Here is a 22,835-nt window from a genome sequence, read left to right as displayed (position 1 = left end):
TGTCGGCAAATGGCTCTGTGGGAAACCAATTCTGCTTCCTGTTTAAACTGTAGAAACAATTCACTTAATTCAATATCTAGCTTTTGATTCTATTTGCAAAAATAGAGTTGTAAATAGTTCCATTCATTAGTCAATACTTTTTTTTTTTTTTTTGGTCTGTTAAGCATATTTGGGTCATTTTATAGTTAACCTTGGCTGAGGGAGAAAAGTTCTTTGAAGCTCTTACTTACTTGTGATTTTTTGGTTGTGATATGGAGGATTTGCAGGGCAGAAGCATGGCTTGACTGACCCAATGCCCATTTCTGGCTCTCTTCATCCTCTCTGACCTCTATAATAGAGAAAGGGGAAACTGAATATTCACTGCTCTAACCTCTCCTGAAGCAAGGGTGGCCTTGTAACAGTTCTGGCCAATGTGGCATAAGCAGAATTCTGGTGAGGTGGGTTTTGGGAATGGCTTTTGATTTCCTAATAAAAGAGGCCAGAACTGCAGGCACTATTCCTTCTACCCCTCTTGGTCTTGAACATGGCTACAATGTCTGGATCTATAGCAGTCAGCTTGCAACTTTGAGACAATATGCCAATCTAAAAATGGCAGAGCAGAATTATAGATGAACAGATGAAGCCTTGGTTTTTATTAGATCATGGAGCCCCATATTATACAGGACTGCTTCCCTTTAGACATCATACATGAAAAATAAATCCCTTTGTGGTAGGTTAATACAAGGCCACAAATTCTTTGACACTCCTCCCAGCAAAGTCTAATTCACCCTCCCTTGAATATAGGCCAGCCTTACCGGCTTGATTCCAACCAATAGATAGAATCAGTAGATGTGACACTGCATGACTCTCCATGCTAGGTTCACAAGGTAATGCGGTTGCTGCCTTTTTCTTCTTCTCTCTGATATGTGCCTTGGGAGAATTGAGCTGACATGTTAGAAGTCAATCTACACTGAAGCTGCCATGCTGAAGAACTCATGTGTGAGAACACATAGAAATCGAGATGCCTGAGGAGCCCCAGCTGTACCAGCCTCCAGCTCTCTGAGTCTTCTCAGCAAGAACTGTCAAACATGAGAGTGAAGCAGCCTTCAGATGACTCTGGCCCCAGTCTTCAGGTGCCCTAGTTGGTGCCAAGTGGAGCAGACAAGCTGCCACCCACCAAGCCCTTCCCAAATTGCAGACTAGGAGCAGAATAAATGTTATTTTAAGCCACTAAATTTTGGTTTGTTATATATTGTAGCAATAGAAAACCAGAACCCCTTTTGCCACTGTTAGTTGGATATTCTGTTACTTGCAGCCAAAAGCATCCCTATCTGAAATACTTAGTAGTAGAGAAGATTAAAATAAATCACTAAAACGATTCTTTTGAGTTGCTATATGCATTGATTATCCAATCTACTCCTCTCTTATTCTGTTTGCGGCAATCCATTTCACTGTAGTACTAATATCATAACTTCCCATTGAAGTCAGTACTGCTTTAGTTATATACAGGTTTTATTTACAAAAGGGCTGGACTAGTAGAAACATGGAAAAAGAGGGACTTCAATTCAGGGCACCATACTGCTGTTTTCCTGCTCTTTTGGCATTTTGATTATAATAAAGACAATATTAGTAACTTTTTCACTAGCAGGTACAACTTGAGAGTTCCTAACTTTATAAAACTCTCATCAGTGTTTGAAGCTGCTTTCTTAATAAAATGCTCCTAGCATTTGACAGCTTTATTTTTTTATTGACATTTGAAGCTTTTAAAATAGATGAGTATTGAATATCATGTTTAATAGGTCAGATTCTTTGAAGAAAATTTCCATTAGTTAGTTCCCATTTTCTAAAGAATTGATGGTCACTCAGTATTGTTGGAATTCTTAAAAAAGGTTTTAATCATAAATTTATTTTTAAGTCTGGCATATGGAAACTAGCAAGGTTGTTCTAGATTAATATTCATATCCTTACATGGGAGCTACACTATAAATTAAAAATCTTTTATTCCAAGGTAAAATAATACTATTTTTAGTGATGGAGATTCCTAAGCAGCTTTGCAATATTGTTTAGGCAGTCTTCTTATCCTATTGCACTGAAACTTTAAACCTGAAAGAACAGAACTGCAACTCCTGAAAGCTAGTTGCACAAAAGCCAACTTCAATTTTGTGTCTTTGTTTACTCAATGTCCACATCCTTAAACTGTTGGCAAATTTGCAGCTGGGTGGAGCAGCAAAAATGTCGTTGTGCTGATGATATGGGGAGGGATGGGTGTGGAGGCTAGATTGGGGCACCAGAGGGGTCTTTGCAAAGGAAAGTTACGTAAGTGATATCATATGCAGAAGCAGCCTCTGGGTTGAAAAATAACTGCACAGGGAGTGTCAGCCTTTCTTGGATTTCACTCCCTGATTTACTATCCTTAAGGGTCAGACCTATATTCCTGGGTGGGCTGGAGAGTCTAAGTGCAGTGAGTTCCTAATAGCAACCCTGCGCAATAGCTTCAAAAGTCTGGCAATGTTTTTTTGTTTTTTGTTTTTAAAATTTTGTCTCAAGGCAGCAAGGTGCTGTATGCAAAAGCTGAACGAACATCTCAATGAGAAGCCAAAACAGGACAGATGTTTCATGCTGCGCCTCAAATCTGGTTGCTTCCAGCATGATTTCCTTAAACAAACAGGAAACACAGAAAAACGGAGAAGACAACTGGTTTTCCATGGCAGCTCAAAAGCAGATTAAAACAAGCACTAATTTCTCATCCTGTCCTTCTTCCGCCTAGCCATTTTTTTTGGAAACTAAATTATTAATTCATTAGATAATGCCTTGTATTCATGCCACCTGGTATTTTTATTTTTGTAACCTGTGAAAAGTAAATTGTCATTGTGTGTCTATCCTGTGTCAGAGATTCCTTGGGGGCCCATGTCATAATTTACTTGGTACTGAACCCCCATCTAGCACCTGAGGGAAATTATATATACGCAGTCCTATAGACCCAGGGAATGGTGGGAGTAGGGATGAAATGTAACAAAACTGAGACAACTGCAAGTACATATGAGATCTGCCACCTGCCTAGGGTGACCCTGAACTCTGAGCACCCTAATATGTTAAGTATCACTTGAGATCTTCACATCATTAGGGAGAAGCAGGTATTTCTGTTCTTTGGCCATCGTGTGCTCCACATCTTACTTGATGGCATTCTTTGGATTAGGACCCTTGGTGTCAGTCCTAAGCTCCTCGGACACCCTCTCTTAGCTAATGCCTTTCTGTGGGTTTCTCAGATGCCTGCAGCATTCTGCTTCCCCCAAGCTCATTAGCAGATACAGCCTATTAATTCCTTTCTAATGCCACTGCCTGTTCCTGAAGTCCTACACAGCTCCAGAAAACAGAAAACCTTCACCCATATAAACGATTGCTTTTAGAAGCATCAACTTCTCAAGCTGCAGCTAACTCCTTCCAGAAGCTTGAGTTTTCTCATTCACAGAGGCAGTATTTCCCAAAGGATCAGAATTATGTAGCATGCTTGTTAAAATACAAATTCCCACTGAATCAGACTGTCTCAGGGTGGGATTGGGAGTTGGCATATGTAACAAGCTCCTTATGCAGGCAGTTACAGCTTCCATTTCAGGATAGAGAGCTAGTTAATTTCATCCTTGTACACATCAAGTTTAGCATTTCCTCTTAAGAATGAGAATACTTTTCCCCCTCACAGCTTGGAGACCTTAGGAAAAGGCTGTCAATTTCAACTACCACCCAACCCTTCAACCTGCAGCAGCCTTAAGAAAATTGAGGCTTTGTGGGTAAAAACTGAGTCTAAAACCTGCACCAATGTTTCACCTTTGGCCTTGGCCAGACTTCCATGCTTACCTTTGAGGACCTGCCTGCAAAGTCATCCATACTCTCCTGTACTCTCATGTTTTCATTGTTTTGCCTCCTCACCCCTGCCTTACCACACTTCATGTTCACCCCCATTTCTTCTACCCTCTGGACTTTTACTCCATGGTAGACTCCCTCAGCCCCCAGACCTCAGCTGAAATCTGGGTCTCACTGGGATGATCTTTGCCTTTCAGTCTTCCCACATGCCGGTTGCCCTTTTCTCCACTTGCATTCGGAACCATAGAGCTGTGGGTGACAGACGAGGGATAGAGTTAGAAAGGGGTTGGCCAACTTTTCCCGTAAAGAACCAGAGAGTAAATATCTTTGTGGGCCACACAGTCCTTCATAACTACTCAAGTCTGCTGTTGCAGCACAAAAGAAAACATAGACAGTATGTGAATAAATGAATTTGTTTCAATAAAATTTCATTTATCGACGTTGAAATGTGAATTTCACATAATTTCCACACGTTACAAAATAGTATTCCTTTTCTGAAAAATTATCAACCATCGAAATGGTAAAAACCATTCTTAGCTTCAGGGCAATACAAAAATGGAGTAGGGGGGCGAGGCGGGGGGAGTGCGACTGGAGTGGCCCATGCGCTGTGATCTGCTGATTTCTGATAGAAACCAGTGCTTCTCAGACTTCAATGTGCTTACATGTCACTAAGGATCTTGCTAAAATGCAGACTCAGATTAAGTACATCTGGGATGGAACCTGAGATCCTGCATTTCTAACAAGCTCCCAAGTGGTGTTAGCGCGCCTGGTGAGCGCACAGCACTTTGAGTAATAAGGCACTACAGTCAGTCAGGTGTAGAAGCTTCTCTTTTATATAATAAAGGCATTAAAAATAGCTTAATGACATAGGAAAATGTCCTGACTGTAATGTGTGTTAGATGGAAAGTGAGACAGTTGAGAGCACAGGCTTTCAAGCCAAACATACTCCCACTTACCAACTATATGCATCTGGACACATTTCTTAACCTTTCTCAGTTTCTGTTCATTCAACTGTAAAACAAAGAAAAATTGTCTCTGCCTCGAGTGGTTGTTTGGATTCTAACAAGACAATGCTTGTAAAACAGCACCTAGCAAGGTCTCAATCCTAGCCCTTATTATTTTTACATTTAAAAAGCAAGACATGAATCTGTATATAACAAACTAATAGGAATGTTAATTTTGAGTGTCTCAGGGGATTTCCTTGCCATCTTTTTTAGAAAACATTTGCAAGAGTCATGCCCATTCATTCATTCATTCATTCAAGAAACATTTGTTGAGTTCCTACTTCTGCCAGGCAATGTGTTTTGCTGGATCTGCCAAGACGAGCGAAACGTAAGCTCACATAAGTTGGGGGGCTGGGAACAAAAAACAATCTCAGCATAGAGGAAGAGCTGTATGGGAGTGCGCAGTGTGCTAGGGAACATAGAGGAAAGAGTGTTCACTCTGCTGGGAGGAGAGGCCAGAGGGATTCCACACAGGAGGCCACTGTTACGTTGCACTTCAAAGGATACATATGGACTGCCTAATGGGGGAGGAAGGAAGAGAGTACGCAAAGGCAGTGGGGAGTCCAGAGAACCTAGACCATAGGAGTGTGTGGGAGTGACCAAGGAGAAGGCCCTGGCTAATCAGAACAGGTGTAGGCCTTTATGCAGCAGAGATTTGAACTGGCTGGGTATCAGTTCTGGAAAGGCCATTATCCCTTTTGGAAAACATCCTGACAATTACAATAATATGTGCTAGCAGGGACTTCAGAAAGGACAGTGCCAGAAAATCCCTCACCACTTTTGCGGGAGCCGTCTTCATAAGTAGTTCTCTGGGACCGTACTTGACTCGGTAATTGCCTACCAAGTGTCTGTTACAGGAGGGAGGCTTTGCATAGGGCTGCAGGGATGCTGCAATGAGGTCTGCCATCTGCCACAGGAGAGGTTAATCACTACACCACAGGGTGAAGGGAGCCAAAAACGTCTCCTGGAGCTTTATAAGAAGGAGAAAAAGATGAAGGGGTATGGGTCTGAAAGTGAGAGCTCCAGATGGGCTTCATGGAGCAGGCAGCATTTGAGTTGGCCTTGGAGATGGCCCATTCTGTCTCTGGGCATTCTCTCCAGGGTCTCCAGCTTGATGGGGGATTCAAGTCTATTTCTGTAAATTGCTAACTTCAATCAAGGGCATGGGAACTAACAGTAGGTTCCTGAACTGACCTTCTAGTGCTGAGAAAGGGACAGAAGGTGTCATCTGAAAGGGTCCTTAACCTGTCTCTCTAGGGGAAACCTTGCTATCAACGAAAACTTGGATTATAACTTACAGAATTAAAATTTAGAAATGGTTCCTGGCAATCTCTCTTCTGTCTTCCATTCCTGGTTCTCTGAGGCCTTCTGTCCTCTATAGTAGTTCTAAGACAGAGGGTTATGTGTGAGACAGAGTAGACCCAGCAGCATGGGGAGGAGGTACCTATCTGGGTTGGTCCATTTGCATTCTGATTCACCGTGTCCTGAGTGGCTTAATACTGTTTCCAGCCTGCTCTCTTCTCTGTAAATTCCTCCTTTCTCAGTGGTACGAGATGGATTTTTCTGCCCTCATAGTCTCCTAAACCTTGCCTGATCTTTTTAAAACTGATTTTTCTCCATCTTGTTTGCCCTTAATTGAGATTTAGCCATGCCCAGACCTGTCTGGTGACCCCAGGGGGCCCAAGCTGAGTGGCTCTGCCCCAGGGGAGATTTGTGCCTGGGTCTTGGAGCTGAGAATGTGGGGAAGGCACCATGAGGCTGCTCCCCAGACCAGCCTGTGGACTAGGTTTGTGCTCAGTAGAGAGGGGTCTGCAGGCAGAAGCAGAGGTGCTGAATTTTACGAGGAACTCCCTGAGACAAAGATTCATAAGCAACGTTGCTCAGGGTAAACCCAGACATTGTTAGTTGCTTCTAGAGCTAGTGCTTACAGAGTCCTAACACTTGACCTGAACTGGCTCAGCTCGGTCTTTCCACAGTGTTAGGGGAAAGGGATACTTTCTCCACGGAAGAGAGTTTTTCTGTCCCCAGAGTTGTAGTTTGGGGGATTTCTTAAACTGCTTCCTGAGCAAGAAAACAGAATGCCTATGAAGGGCTGGGCTGAGAAGCTGCTCCAAATCGCTATTTCTGTAGCCGGGTTGCCAGAACATAAATAAGAAGTGTGTTTGTGAACACACGAGATGCCTTTGGATGCTCCCAAATATAAGCATGGGAGAAAAGATTGCAAAGGTCTCCATTTATATGGTTGGCAGAACACATTACTAAAATGTGTGCCGTTTAGTGTAAGCTCATTTGTACTCACTGGCTGGCCAGATCAGGCGAAGTTTGAGTTACATTTGTAACTGTACATAGGTACATAAGAAATCGATACTGAAAGCCCTGTTCTAGTAACAGTGTTACCCAACCCAGTCAATCCAGTCACAAACACCATGGCATGCATAGGTCTCTGTTTACAGGTGCCACATTTAGTGTGGCTATGAGTCATCAAACCTCTAATTACTTCTTAAAGTTTCCTAAACCACTCTTGTCAGTAAATAGCAGTATTGCATGCGGCTCTACCTCTGCAAATGAGGGCGGGAGTACAGTTAGCTGAATTTTTATTCATAGATAGTCTATCTTATTTCCTAGAATGTGTAACTGGGACTTTGTCATTTTGTTTACTTCTGTATCTGCAGTGCCTAGAACAGTGCCTGGTACACAGTGGGTGCTTAATATTTGTGAATAGATAAAAGAATGAATGAACGCTTGGATTTTATGTATGAGTTGGAGGCCATCTCTCTTCTCTCTTCCCGCTCAGTTGCTGTTACATCTGCCAACTTCTGCTTTTACTTGAGTCCCTGGCGTATGGAAAATTACACCCTCTCAGTGTAGACTGTGGGCAGAACTCGGGACATTATGGGTCAGCATGTGGGTGTAAGTTCTTGTACAAACACAGAGGCCCCTGGCTTAGCAAGTCCCAAAGGCTCTGAGCGACTTTCAGGCAGAACACTATCACGCTCATCTTCCTTAAACCATGCTATTTTTTTCCCATTATGAAAATAACACATGCTCATTAAACAAAGTTTGGAAACGCTAGAAAATATGAACGTAGAAAAATTACCCACAGTCCCTTTACCCAAACACAAATCCACACTTCTCTTTCTCCCAGTTTATCAGATAGCTTTTAAACCTGCACCATTCTCTTCAGTCTTGCATCCAATCCAGTCACAGCGCCAGGAAGACATCTTTCTAAAACACAGATTTGAAAACACTTCAAAGGCTTCCTGTTGCCTTTAGTGTCCAAACTGCTCCACAGGATTGGCTCTGCTTGTGTCTGCAGCTTCCGAGCCCGCTGAGCCCCTATCATATTACACTTGTGCCAAATGGAATTTCCTTCAATTCTTCAAACAAGCTGCACCTTCTCAGGTTCACTCTGCTTGGAACCCTCTCCACCTTTCTTGGCTCTATTGTTTTAGTCTGTTTGCTTGTCCGTGTTTATCTGTTTTTTTCTCGTGTATCTCTTTGATTCAGCATTTAGCTAGCATTTCCCCTAAAAAATTTTCCTGACTGTCCTTCCCCTTTTCTCTACCAAATCTGAGTTTGGAGGTCCTCTTGTGTGTTTCAAAAACCCATACATTTCTCTCGTCATGTAGCTAGCTCATCATGCAGTATTTTAGTGCTGCTTTGTAAGGGCAGTTTTCTAACCTCAGTGCTTAGCCCAGCCCCTGGCTCATGGCACACAGCTCAATAAACAGTAGTCAAAGAGAATTTAGATTGATCATTATCTACATTTTTAAAATATTTTATTAAAATGTTTTTAATTGACAAAAATGGCATATTTTTATGGTGTGCTAGAAACATTGCCTCTTAATCTTTGCTTTAATCACATTGTGGTTTTTGTTTTTGTTTTGAGACAGAGTCTCACTCTGTCGCCCAGGCTGGAGTGCAGTAGTGTCATCCCAGCTCACTGCAACCTCTGCCTCCGGGGATAAACGATTCTCCTGCCTCACCCTCCCGAGCAGCTGCGATTACAGGCGCATGCCACCACGCCTGGCTAATTTTTGTACTTTTAGTACAGACCGGTTTTCACCATGTTGGCCAGGCTGGTCTCAGAATCCCTGACCTCAGGCGATCCATCCGCCTCAGCCTCCCACAGTGCCGGAATTACAGGCATGAGCCACCGCGCCCAATCTACAATGTGTTTTCTATTTTACATAGATATAATTGTGCAAATTTAATGTTATAGATCATATTGTATCCAGAATTCGTGGGTTCTTGGTCGCGCTAACTTTAAGAATGAAGCCGCGGACCCTCGCGGTGAGTGTTACAGTTCTTAAAAATGGAGTGTCGGAGTGCGTTCCTTCAGACGTGTCTGTAGCTTTTTCCTTCTGATGGGTTTGTGGTCTTGCTGTCAGGAGTGAAGCTGCAGACCTTAGCGGTGAGCGTTACAGCTCTAAAATGCAGCGCATCTGGAGTTGCTCATTCTTCCCAGTGGATTTGTGATCTAGATGGCTTCAGCAGTGCAGGAGCAGACCTTCCAGATGAGTGTCACACCTCTTAAAGACAGCATGGACCCAAAGAGCGAGCAACAGCAAAATTTATTATCCTAAAAAGCGAAAGAATAAAGCTTCCACAGTAGGTAAGCAGACCCACCAAGGCTCCCTCTGGCTAGTTCAGGCAGCCTGCTTTTATTCCCTTATCTGGCCCCACCCACATGCTGATTGGTTCATTTTACAGAGAGCTGATTGGTCCACTTTACAGAGAGCTGATTGGACCATTTTGACAGGGTGCTGATTGGTGCATTTACAATCCTCTAGCTAGACAGAAAAGTTCTCCAAGTCCCCACTAGGTTAGCTAGATACAGAGTACCAATTGGTGTATTTACAAACCCTGAGCTAGACACAGAGTGCTGATTGGTGTGTTTATGATCCCTTAGCTAGACATAAAAGTTCCCCAAGTCTCTACCAGACTCAGGAGCCCAGCTGGTCTCACCCAGTGGATTCTGCACCAGGGCTGCAGGTGGAGCTGCCCACCAGTCTCAAGCTGTGCCTGCACCCCTCAGCCCTTGGGCGGTCCATAGGACTGGGCCTCACGGAGCAAGGGGCAGCACCCCTCAGGGAGGCTTGGGCGGCAGGGAAGCCCACGGCAGAGGGGAGGGCTTGGACATGGCGGGCTGCAGGTCCTGAGCCCTGCCCCACCAAGGGGCAGCTGAGGCCCCACGAGAATTTGAGCACAGCGCAGGCAGTCATAGGGGACCCGGCGCAACCTCTGCAGTTGCTGGCCTGGGTGTTAAGCCCCTCACTGCCCTGGGCCGGTGACCCCGACTGGCCGCTCCCAGTGTGGGGCACAGGAAGCCTGCACCCAAGCCTGTCGGAACTCGCTGGCTGACCCGGTTCCTGCCCAGGCCTCTCCCTCCATACCTCCCAGCAAGCAGAGGGAGGCAGCTCCGGCCTTGGCCATCCCAGAGAGGGGCTCCCACGGTGCCGTGGTGGGTTGAAGGGCTCCTCAAGCGTGCCAGAATGGACTCTGAGGCCGAGGAGGCACCGGCAGCGAGGGCTGCTAGCACGTTGCCACCTCTCGATATCATGTAAAAATACTAATCTTAATTCTTTTTACTTAACATTGTGTGAAGTATTTTCACTTTTAGCCAATCTTCATATACTTTTTTTTTTTTTTTTTTGAGACGGAGTCTCGCTCTGTCACCCAGGCTGGACTGCAGTGGCTGGATCTCAGCTCACTGCAAGCTCCGCCTCCCGGGTTCACGCCATTCTCCGGCCTCAGCCTCCCGAGTAGCTGGGACTACAGGCGCCCGCCACCTCGCCCGGCTAGTTTTTTGTATTTCTTAATAGAGACGGGGTTTCACCGTGTTAGCCAGGATGGTCTCGATCTCCTGACCTCGTGATCCGCCCGTCTCGGCCTCCCAAAGTGCTGGGATTACAGGCTTGAGCCACCGCGCCCGGCCCATATACTTTTTAATAACTGCATACTATTCCATCAAGTAGATATACTCTCGCTTACTAATCTTCTATTGTTGGATGTTTAGACATTTTAGGTGGTTTAGCTTCTTGCAAATTATGAATAATTTTGCTATAAGTGTCTGGATATCTTTGGGCATAAAGGTTTTTCATGTTTTGAAGTTTTCCCTTAGAATACCTAAAGTAAAATTTCAGAGTCACTCAGCATTTGGAGTTCCTAATGCTTGGTGCCTAACTGCCTTCTCAAAGTGTTATCAATTTCTATTGGCACCAGCAATTTATGAAATACTCATTTCACTTACCCTCACCAAGGCTACTTCCTTCTCATCCACTAAAATCTAAAGAACTTGGACCTTCCAGAGGCAGCAGCACTGAGTACCCAGGCCAACACTTGCCCCTGTTCTCACTCCCTTCTAAGGACAGTATTTCAGCTCCAGTTTGTGGAGGGCAAACTTTCCTGGTTCTCACCCACTCAGGCTGTGCAACCTTGGATAGCATATTAATCAGAGCATGTTTCCTCCTTCTAGGGGAGTGAGACAACTCTTCGGTTGCTGTTTATTCTATTTCAAACTCTTTAAATGGACCTAGGGCATCCTCCGCTTGCATTTCCTACCCTTTCATCAACACACATGCACATGTGCACACATGCGTATACACATGTGCACACATGCGTATACACACATGCGTGCTCCTGCACACACCACCCTCTGAAGACCATCTTTCCTCTCACCTCGTCTTTTTCTTGGCTCTCTGATTTCTTTGCTTTTCCCTGTAGTTCTCAGCCTCTCCCTCCCCACCCCATCTCCCTTTTTCCCTCCCTCCCTCAATTCCTTCCTACCTGCCTTCCTCCATTCATCCAACAAATTTATCAAGGACCTACTAGTCCAGCCATAAGTGCTGGGAAACATGGAAAAGAAGACAGCAGCAGTTTCCACCTGCGTGGACTTTACATACTAGTGGGGATGACAGGTTAAAAACAACAATAAACAAACCCATACAATAGAAAGTTGCACATTGTGATGGACATTAGGAAGGAAATAGATGAAGGCTAAGAGAGAGAACCTCAGGAAAGATCTTTTGATAAGGGAGTAGTACCCCCCTCCCTCACCCTTGCTTACCCCCTTCACTCCTTGCTGGGCTTTCATCTCCACAACACTTACCACCAGCTGACAATAAACTTTCCTGGTTTATTTGTTTATTGCCAGTCTCCTCCAGCTTGAATGTAAGCTCCACGAGGGCAGGGCTTTGCTGTTCACTGCTGTGCCTGGCCACTGCGAGCCTCCATAGCATGTATGTGGAACTGGGGCTGTTCATGAGGATAGGTGGTGTCGGAGGTACAGGCGGAGGGAACGTAGTGTTCAGAGGCTCTGAGAAAGGGAAAAGGGGTGGAAAGGAGCCCACAGGGGCTGAGTCGGGTGAACAAGGGGGCAGCAGCACCAGGAGAGGTTTGCCAGTCCTTGCAGGCCATGGTCATGGGTTTGGATTTCACTCTTAGGGCAGTGGGAAGCCCACGATAGTTTTGCTGCGATGAGACACTGAGATACGCCTCCCTGCCCTGGCAGAGTATGATTAAAATATTTGTGAGTGGGAGTGGAGCTGGGAGTGGGGAACCCACATGGTGAGTTCTTGTGCATGGTTTTGTCTTAACCCTATGACCAAATACTCCCTGCTGGGCGTGGGGGACTGGACTCCTTCCAAGCCTGTTGTTTTGGGACCCTGTGATTATCAGGCAGCAAACATATGACTACACTCCCCGAGTTATCATGTTTCCTTGTGTTTTGACATCCAGCCTAGTGGCTGACCAGATGGGAAACCTTGCTCCTGAAACAGGCAGGCTCCGGAGCTGCCATTTTTAGGATGATAGTAGATCTGAATGACATCTGGTGGTTTACAGGAATATCTTGTCACTGACCATTTCAAGTGCAAACAACTTCTTTCTCACCCACTTGCTTGCTGCCTGCTTCCCTTTCTTTGCCTTCCTTTCCCACTGGGGAATGCCAGCCATTTGATCTGCATTTGTCAGCTCAGTTAAGCCACATCATTGTCTGCCCAGAGGGACCTATTTCCCTTTGCTCAGTCCGGGCCCTTGAGCAAACCTGGGAATTCATGGGATCTGTGGAGCCAGGAGGTTTGTGAGTAGCACAGAGTAACACAGAAAAGTGCAAATGGGAAGCTGGACAACTCAGGAGACTGTAACATGAGGTATGTGAGAGATACCATTTCTCTTCTTCCTGGAAGGGGGATGAAGGTGTCTTTTTGTTTTGTTTTGTTTTGTTTTGATTGTGAGCAAATGGCCCAGCATAGATCCAATTGTTATAACTGAATTAAATTTACAACAAACTTAGTGTGGCACATTTTGAATAGAGCACCTAATTATTATTGGGTTGCATGGCAATAAGTAACACCCTATAAACCATTTATTGATACAGTATAGCTTTCATTCAACCAAACTACACTTTGTTTCTCTCATCTCCCTTTGCCTCTCCAGCATCTATAATTGGCATTCCTGGTATTCCCTGACGGTGCTAGATTAATATCATATGGGCAACTAGTACTTGGTAGCAATTACTATCCTGAAGAAGAAATTAGAATCCACTCACATCATTAACAAGTGGAAGACCAGCACGATGTTCCAGTCCTGGGATTCAGACTTCAGCCCATCATTCATTCAGCAGTGGTATGCGCTATGGTGTGATCACTGTCACCCCGCACATCCAAAGGTCTTAGGCTGTCCTTTGCCAAGAGTGGAGTGGCTGGGGGCGGGGTAGAGACATTCTTGCAGCAAAGTTCACTGGATCCTGGGGGCTGTGGTCTTAAGGCAGATGGGGGTGGGATAAGGTTAAAGGAGTGGGGCTGGCAGCAGGATCCAGGGACTCTACATTTCCTTTACCCCCACTCCACCCCTGCATCAAAAATACGTAGAAAGAGCAGGGAGGGCATGGTGGCTCACACCTGCAATGCCAGCACTTTGGGAGGCGGAGGTGGGCAGATCACCTGAGGTTGGGAGTTCGAGACCAGCCTGACCAACATGGAGAAACCCCGTCTCTACTAAAAATACAAAATTAGCCAGGCGTGGTGGCACATGTCTGTAATCCCAGCTACTTGGGAGACTGAGGGAGGAGAATCACTTGAACCTGAGGCAGGGGTTGCGGTGAGCCGAGATCGTGCCATTGTACTGCAGCGTGGGCAACAACAGGGAAACTCTGTCTCAAAAATAAATAAATAAAATAGAAAATATGTAGAATGAGTTTGGATCAGGATTAGTCTTACTGTAATATCAGAAAAATTCACTGATCAAACGATGGCTCTCTCACTTGCATATTCACCAAAGAGACAGAGTGTTTTATTACAAAAAAGGCATAAAGGTGAGAAAATAATATAAACGATCCAACCTTTGGGGATATCTGAAGAGGGGAGGCAGAGAATGCCTTAGGAGGGTGGGGAGCAGGTGGAGCAATCAATGGGAGGGTGAGGTGTATGTGTGAGGGGAAGGAAGTCAAAGCGGGGACTGAAGAGAAGACAAACTTCTCCAATTGCTGATGTTGCCACGTGGTCCTGTATGTTACAGAAAGAGGAATCTTCATGACAGTCTTTTCTGTTTGAGAGCACCACACCCATTCCTTTGGGAATATGAGTTTTCTCCACTTATTTCCTGCCCTAGGAGTTTCATGAATTGGCTTGCCAAGGACAGGGTCAAACTATCTCTGACAGCAATTAGAATTGCTTAGTGGCCTACAGAGTAAGCGGCTTACTTCAGACAGATGGGACAGCAGTGGAAATTTGAATTCTGCTTCGTGGCGGTCACGTGGATACTTCATTTTTCTTGGTCATTGAACCTATGTACAACCGCAGAGAAGGGAACAGCAAAGTGTGAAAAGATGCTAAAGCCAATTGAGCAATCTGTTCTTTGCAGGCTTGGGAGTCCTTAAAAAAAAAGCTACTTCAGAATAGGTCAAATGGACGGGTGGCAGGCAGTTCATGGTTGCTGTGGTGACCAACAAACATGTTTGGCTTCTAGAGGCCCTGCCCCTGAAGAGGATGATGGCTTTTGTTATGAAATTTGTGAATGTCCCTTCATCTGTTTCTTCACTATTTATTTTCAAAGTTGTCAATAGTAACGAACTCTGCATCACTTGTGGCCCATCTCTGTCCAGGTTTGGTGCAATCCTTGGCCCTGACATTTATCTCTGCTGCGATGTGAGGTTCTGACCTCTCTCAGAGCCTGCAGAGGTTTATGGGAACCACAGAAAAGCACTGGGGAGTGTGGCCATGAGGAAACCAGGGCTCTGCTGTGTGACTTTAACTGTTGTGGCCCTCAATTGTGTTAAAAGGGGGGTAAAAATATCTGCTCTTATTAGGAAAAATGACTAACGCATGCTGGGCTTAATACCTAGGTGATAGGTTGATAGATGCAGTAAACCACCATTGTACACGTTTACCTATGCAACACACCTGCACATCCTGCACATGTACCCCAGATCTTAAGTAAAAATAAAAATTAAAAAATACCTGCTCTTCCTACCTTCTGAGGTTTTGTGAAGGTATATGAGATTTTAGATGTAAAAGTAATTTGAAAATATTGAGTGCATTATATTCATTTGTAAAGGAGCATAATAATTTAAGTCCACAATCCTGGGATACAATGCTTATTACAGATGGTAAATATGTAAGTGTCAACCCTAATTGAATGATGGTGGCTGCCTCTGTGTTGAGAAGGATGTGAGGCTGCATCCAGGCTCAGCTGGCAATGGTGCCAGTCATTTAGTGATGTCTGCTATGTGTATATGAGGCAGAAGTGGCATCACAAGTGCCATGTATTTGCTGCCTTGGTTTAGGACATTCTTCCCTGCTTCTTGCTGCTGCCTTTGGAGGTTGGGAACTCATTACTACTCTGTAACTTGCCTGGTGTTGGTTTGTCAGGGCTGATTCATGGGAGTAAACTCCTACCCTTTCAGCCTGAAACCTGTAATTTTGTTTTTTTCAAATCAACATTTTGATTTCTTACTGGTAAAAGTGAAATGTGTTTATTGTTAGAAATTTGACAAATAGTAGAGAAGCAGACAGAATAAAATAAGAACAGCCCATAATCTCATCATTCCTGGATAACTTTTAACATTTTGTTTATAGGTTTCATGCCTTCTGATGTAATTTATTTTATAAAAGGATCATTAGTTGCTTTATGGAGAACAGATTGTAGGCGGGCAGTGTGAATTCAGGGAGACTAACGGGGTGGCTCTCATAGAAGTCTAGGGGAGAGATGCTGGTGGCAGAGGAGTGGGCAGTGCTGATGAGGAGAGGGGCTGGATTTGGTGCATATTTTGAACATAGAGACAAAAGGACTTGCTACTAATGGGTTGGAATGTAAGGTATGAGAGAAGAAGGAAGGCATCAAGCATATGATGCCCTGGTTTCTAGTCCCATCTCTGGTGAAAGGATGATCCATTTACTGAGATGGGAAACAGTGAGACGGAAGCAGGTGTGTGTGTGTGTGAGGGGAAGGAGACAGTAATGGAAATCAAGAGTTCCATTTTGGATATAAGAAGGCCAAGTAAGAATTTCACACGTAAGCAAGGATTTCTAGTCGGGAGCTTTGGGGAAGAGGATGGGCAGGGAGATTTTATCTGGCGGATTGTCGGCATAGAGAGAATGTAGAGGAGATGGTCTCAGGAGTGACATGTAGATGGCCAGGAGGTCTGAGGACGGAGACTGAGCCCTCCAATATGGATTGGTTGGAAAGAGGAGAAGGATGCAACATGGAAGAACAAAGGAGCAGCCAGTGGACTAGAAGAAAACTAGGAAAGAATGCAGTGATTGGAAGCCAAGGGCAGAGGTTAGTTCAAGAGAAAGGAAGCGCTCCTTCTCTCTTTGTACACAGAAACACTCACATGCATATATACATATGCACACACATATTTTTACATGAGACTATGTCCATTTTTATATAAGTGTAGGGCTTTTCATTTATTATGGTGACTTTTTTATGCCCTTAAAAGCCTTCCAAAAGATTATTTTGAATGGCTTTAGTCTATACTTGTAGATGTAACCTTAGAAGGAACAACCTTGTATATACATTTTACGTTTCTTTAGATTAAATTCTTGAAGTGGAATTACTGTGAATATGAAAACCTTTAAGGCTTTTGATACCTGTTGTCAAAGTGCCTTTCAGAGAGGTTGTACCAAGGTTGTACACTCCGCCAGCAGTCAACTGAAACCAAGCATTTGGCAAGCACTATTAGCGTTAAAATTATATATATGTGTGTGTGTATATATATACGTAATTTTTAAATATATATAAAGAGAAAACTAGATAACATCACACACACACACATATACACATATGTATGGATATATATGTGTCTATATATGCGTGTGTATGTATATGTGTATGTGCAATGCTATCTAGTTTTCTCCACTTGCATGACTTGATTACTGGAGGTTGAACAAGTTTCAACATAAGGCTTCTTGTGTGCGGTCTGAGTGGTGAACAAGTTGATCTGGCACCCACACCCCCTTAAGTATGAAAAAAATGAGTGTAAACATCCCCCAAGTCAGTCATTCAGGGCATGAGGGCTGCGGAGGAGGAGGAAAGCTGGTTCTGAGCTAGTTTCTCAGTGGGGGTGGAGTAGATCTTTGTCAGCAGTGAAGGAGCCGGTGTGGTTCCCACAGCTCGCAGTGCCTCCTCCCTTCCCGGCCCGACTTCCTGTGGGCCCAGCCTGGGAGAGAGCGTGGTCACCGAGAGGCAGAAGCAGCCCTTCTCAGCTGCACCAGCCCCGATGTGATAGGTGGTGAAGTCTGTGTTGCCCTGTGAACCGCAGCCCACATTGCCCAACTCGGCAACAAACACGAGCCATGGGGCCCAGGCCGACTGCCCCACATATAGTGTCCTTTGCTGCCTGGGTGGAGCCTTTTCGGTCTGAGAGGCCGGGCCTCTGCAGAGAGACCTTCGGAATCCTCCCTACGGCCTGGCGGGGCCTCTGTCCAGCTGAAGCGGAAAGACCCTGTGTGCTGTGAAACTGCAGCAGGGCAGCATCCTTCTGTTGCTCTGCGGCGTGGCAAAGGGCGATTGCACCACCTTGTTAGGCTGTGGGTGTGGAAATCGACAATACTGAGGCGATAGAAATCTTAAAAGAATGTGTGGGACATAAAGATAGGCCAAAAATGAGGATTGTGGCAATCTTGTGTGTAATATTTCTCATTTCATCACTGTGCCAACTGCAATGGAACTCAAAGGAAAAAAGAAAGCACCACAACCCTTTGCTTTCTGGGTAGCACAGACACCTGTAATATTTTCTATGGTCGCCAAGGAGGAATTCCTGAGAGACTGCGATTAGCACAGGCCCAGAGTCGTCAAGTCCAAAGGAAAGGATTCTGTGAGAAGTTAAAACTGCAAGATGAAAAATGTTCAATAGAGATGGCGCTGATATTGTTTCTTCAGATGTTTTTCTTTTTGTATTTATGAAATATTTCCATTGTAAAGCATTCAATTAATGAAGAATGGTGTAAAGTAAAAGCTAGTCTTCCCTCACTCCCTCAAACCTCACTCCCACTTGCTAACAGTTTGGTGTGTGTTTTCCAGTGCTTTTATTATGCAATTATGAACATTTATGTAAGAGTATAGTACATAACCCATGTATAGTCTGTTTATCATGCTGCTAGCATACAGTTAGTGTTCAATAATATATGCCCACACATATAATTTAAAAACTGAAAATGAGATTATGCTATGCAAATTCTGCAACTTGTTTTAAGTTTTATTTAAATGCAATTTCTCTTTGTCTTTTTGGCAGGTAGTTTAGTTTCATAAAGACAAAAAATCAAAAACTTTTTCCAGCCAAGGACTACCAGGTAGATGAATTCATTCGACTATTATTTGTTGCATGCCAATGATGCATCAGGTTTTGCTCAAGGAGCTGGGAATGAATGAAATAACAATCCTCACCCTCATGGAACTGACATTTTGGTGGAGGGAGGCAGGCAATAAACATGTTTAATAAGTGGATTGTCAGATGTTGATAGCAGAGCAGATAGCAGAGCATGTTGGGGATGGTTAGGGAAGGTCTCCCTGAAAAAGTGACACTTGAGCCAAGGTCTGGAGACGGAAGGGGTAATGTCACATGGCTATCTGAGGAAGGGTGTGTCAGGGAAAATGAACAGAATGTACAAGAGCTCTGAGGAGGGAGGTGCCTTCCTCAGAAACAGTAAACAGGCAATGTGGCTGGGTAATGGTGAGAGAAGGGAGGACAGATGGGGTGATTGGAAAGGACCGGTGGGGCCTTGTAGGCCATTTGGAGGTCCTGGGCTTTTAGTCTGAGGGGGATAGCCGGTTCCTGGGGGCATGGAGCAGAGCAGCCTCATGATGTGATGCATGTTTTCACATGAGCACCCCAGCTGCTGTGGAGAGTAGACTGTCTCAGGCAAGGGCAGAGGTAGGGATGCCAACTGGGCGGCCATGGTGGTGATGACGCAGAGGAGTGATGGTGAACGTTGGGCTGGGGCGTTGGCAGTACAGGTGGGGACGCTGTTGGATTCTGGGTACACTCACAAGGTAGAGACAATAGGATTTGCTGATGGAACAGATGTGGGATATGAGACAAAGTGCAAAGTCAAAGATGACTATCAGGACCTAGCAATGCATGGAATGTTCCTAATGAGAGCTTTATTCATTAGTCAATGCAAGAAATAAACAACATGAGAGTATGGATGACAAGAGACATCAGAACATGGAGATCTGGAGGGCCATTATAGACCCTCTTTTCCTCTATTTTTGCCTCCACAGTATCATGTGCTATGCCACATGTGTGTCTCCTCCATACCGGCACCTCTCAATCCTCACCCTGGGAAACCCCCAATGGCAGAGGAGAACAAACTATGAATCCCAGCTGTCTGGGCCAGAGCTCATGGGGCCCATTACAAGCATGGCATTACGTTAATACCTTGTACTAACAAAATCCATGTTAATGCTGGATTCTGCTCCAGAATATCTACATGTTCATTTTGATATATTCATTACCGATAATTAAGTAAAATTGTTGGTCTTGTATGATGGGCCCTTGACATACAGCAAGAATCCCTGGGGAGATACAAGGCTTGGAGATGTTTGGCCCATGCCTTTCCTATTGTATGTGCAGGAATACTGCCTCCCAAGAAGAGCCCACTTATTCGTGGGTTGCCTGGTCCCTGACGCACCTCTGCACTTCCAGGACCATGCTGTACACCTGCACTGAGATGAGCAGGCAACCGGATCAGTCACAATACCGAATGAATTTCTCAGCAGCTTGGGCTCTTCCATCTCTACACTGTAGTACAGGCGCTTTCTTACACATTGAAATAGATTTTTCTTCCTTCCTTTTACCTTAGAACATTCTACTCATCCTTGGGTTTTTAAACCCGTTAAAGCTTTTCTCAAATTTCATATCCTGTTCATGATGCCTTATGTTAACACTCAAAGTGATAACTTGTTTCAATTAATCCTTAGAGCACTTACTTTCTTTGAGGACCATCATATATATTGGGAAAACAAAGCTTGAGTCAGAAGAGCAGCGCCTTGGAATCAGACTACTTTGGTGTAAATGCAGGCTCTACCATGACCATCTGTGTGATTTTAGGCAACTTTCTTCACCTCGAAGCCTATAAAATGGAGTTCAAAGTGGAACTGGAAGGATGATTAAGTGAAATGGACACGTGAAGCACCTAGCACAGTGCACAGCCATTTGATAAATATTGTCTCTTCCCCCTTAACCTCTTAATTTGGTACTTTTAAGTATTCTACTTGTATGGTTCCATCTTTTGAATTTTTATGTGTTTTAGTTCTCTAACTAGACAATAAACTCTTAGAGTTTGGAAACCACATTTTATATTTCTTGACATCCCTGAAACATCCATCACAGTTCCTTGAATGTGGGAGATGATTAATAAATGTTTGCTGATTGATTTATGGATTTTTTTTTGACAAGTTTAAAGCTGAAGGACATACTACTGTCTGGAGCTGAGAACATAGCAATGAGCCTCAAAGAAGAAAATGAGCCTCAGTGTTCATGGAGGAAGGTCATTGCTTAGCACCTTGGGGAGACATGCAGCTGATGGATGAGGAGGATGCTGGATGGCTATGCTGAGTTGGCTGTAGACTCTGTTCACCAGCTTTGGAAGTGTTACCCAGACAGATGACAATATCCTGATAACCCCTCCACGACCAAATTCTTTAGCAAAACATTTTAAGAGGCCATCACCGTGGCATGTGGACTGACGGGTTGCACAGCTGTTATTATGTGCTTACAAGGGAAATTAGGAGTAATTAATGGACTGGGATCAATTAACAGTATTATATTGAAGCGAATGATTTTTCTTTCTAAGTGAAGAGGTAAGCACAAAGATTTCACATCATTAAAACAGATGTGAATCAGCATAGCAGGTTTGAAGAAACTACATTTTTTGCTGTATATAAAAGTTTGATTTTTAAACTTCTGTTTACTTTTTGAAAAGGTAATGCATGCATAAGGTGACTTGAACAGTTCAAAGTAGCATTAAATGATTACTCCCCAGAGACAATCACTATTGCTAGTGTCTTGAGTGTTCTTCCAGAGGTGCCATATGTATTTGTGTGTGTGTGTATGTGTGTGTGTTCCTTAGCTGGAAGTAGTTTCGAGAATCCAGGAACTTCCTGTTGGTCTGCTATATCTGTTTGGTTCATTCATATATCTCTGGTTGTTACCCCACAAGCCAGCCTATACAGCCCAAAATTTATGGTCAATAATTATATATTGATTGAGTAGATCTATTTTAGTCAGTGACTGATTTAATCTGTTTTAGCAGTTTTTAAAAAATGATTGGCATTTGCTTGATACATCTTTATTGTGAATTAACAAGACATGTAATTTGACATGTCTAGATAACAGAGCATCTTAATGAATTCTAATGTATTGGTACAATAATTTAAAACCACTGGTGCAGAAGCTGCCTCTCTGAATATTCTTCACTGACTGGAGGGAGCTCTTTGGAAAATATGTGCCATCTGGGTTTAAATAAGAATGAGTTAAGAAGCAAGAAAAGAAGTTTAAAAAACATGTCAGAACACACATGCAAATTGGTGCAGTTATTGAATGTTGCTAGTTGGGAGGTTATATATTTTAAAAATTGCCTCTTTGAGTTTACAAGCCACGTATTACTGTGGCTGCTGCCACTTCTACTGTTATTGCTGTTGCCACTACTAACATTATTATTTATTTGGCATCTGCCCCAGTACCATGTAAGTATTTTATATGCATTATGTCCTTTAATCTCGTAGCAACATTATCAGGTATTATTATCATCTTCATTTTATAGGTGAGAGAACTGAGGCAAATAATGATTTCATAACTTGCTTATGTTCACAGAGCTAATAAAATGGTGGAAGAGGGATTGTGGCCCAGTGTGATACTGGAGCACATACTTCTGAGTCATGCTTCATTTTTGACCAAAAATGGAACATTCTTATTGATCATCCTTTCTATTTGCCAAATTTAGCTCCAAATGACTTTTTAAAAATTTTATATTTTTTATTAAGATGGGGTCCCACTACATTGCCTAGGCTGGTGTTGAACTTCTGACTTCAAGCAATCCTTCCACTTCAGCCTCCCAAAGTGCTGGGATTACAGGTGTGAGCCACTGTGCCTGGCCATCAAATGACCTTTTTTTTTTTTTTTTTTTTTTTTTTTGTGGAGATAAGGTCTTACTACGTCGCCAAGGCTGATCTTGAACTCCTGGTTTCAAGCAATCTCCTGCCTCTACCTCCCATAGTGTTGGGATTATAGGTGTGAGCCACTACACCCAGCCAACTTTTGACTCTTTCGACAAATGAAATCCACTTTCAAAAAGAATGCTGTTTTGTTAGCAATGGCTTTTCAAAAGATAAGTGTCAGTTGCTAAAATCAATTTTAAAAGAGGAGTTCCCAAAATGGTTTGCATTATTAAAATGGGTGAATACTTTGAAAGGGATAATAACTCATTTGTGTGTCTATACATGTGTGTTTGCTTAAAAAAATCTGCCCTTCTATTTATTGTCACATCT

The sequence above is a fragment of the Theropithecus gelada genome, chromosome 11, assembly GCF_003255815.1.
Source record: "Theropithecus gelada isolate Dixy chromosome 11, Tgel_1.0, whole genome shotgun sequence".
Lineage (NCBI taxonomy): Eukaryota > Metazoa > Chordata > Mammalia > Primates > Cercopithecidae > Theropithecus > Theropithecus gelada.
This window is presented reverse-complemented; position numbering follows the sequence as displayed.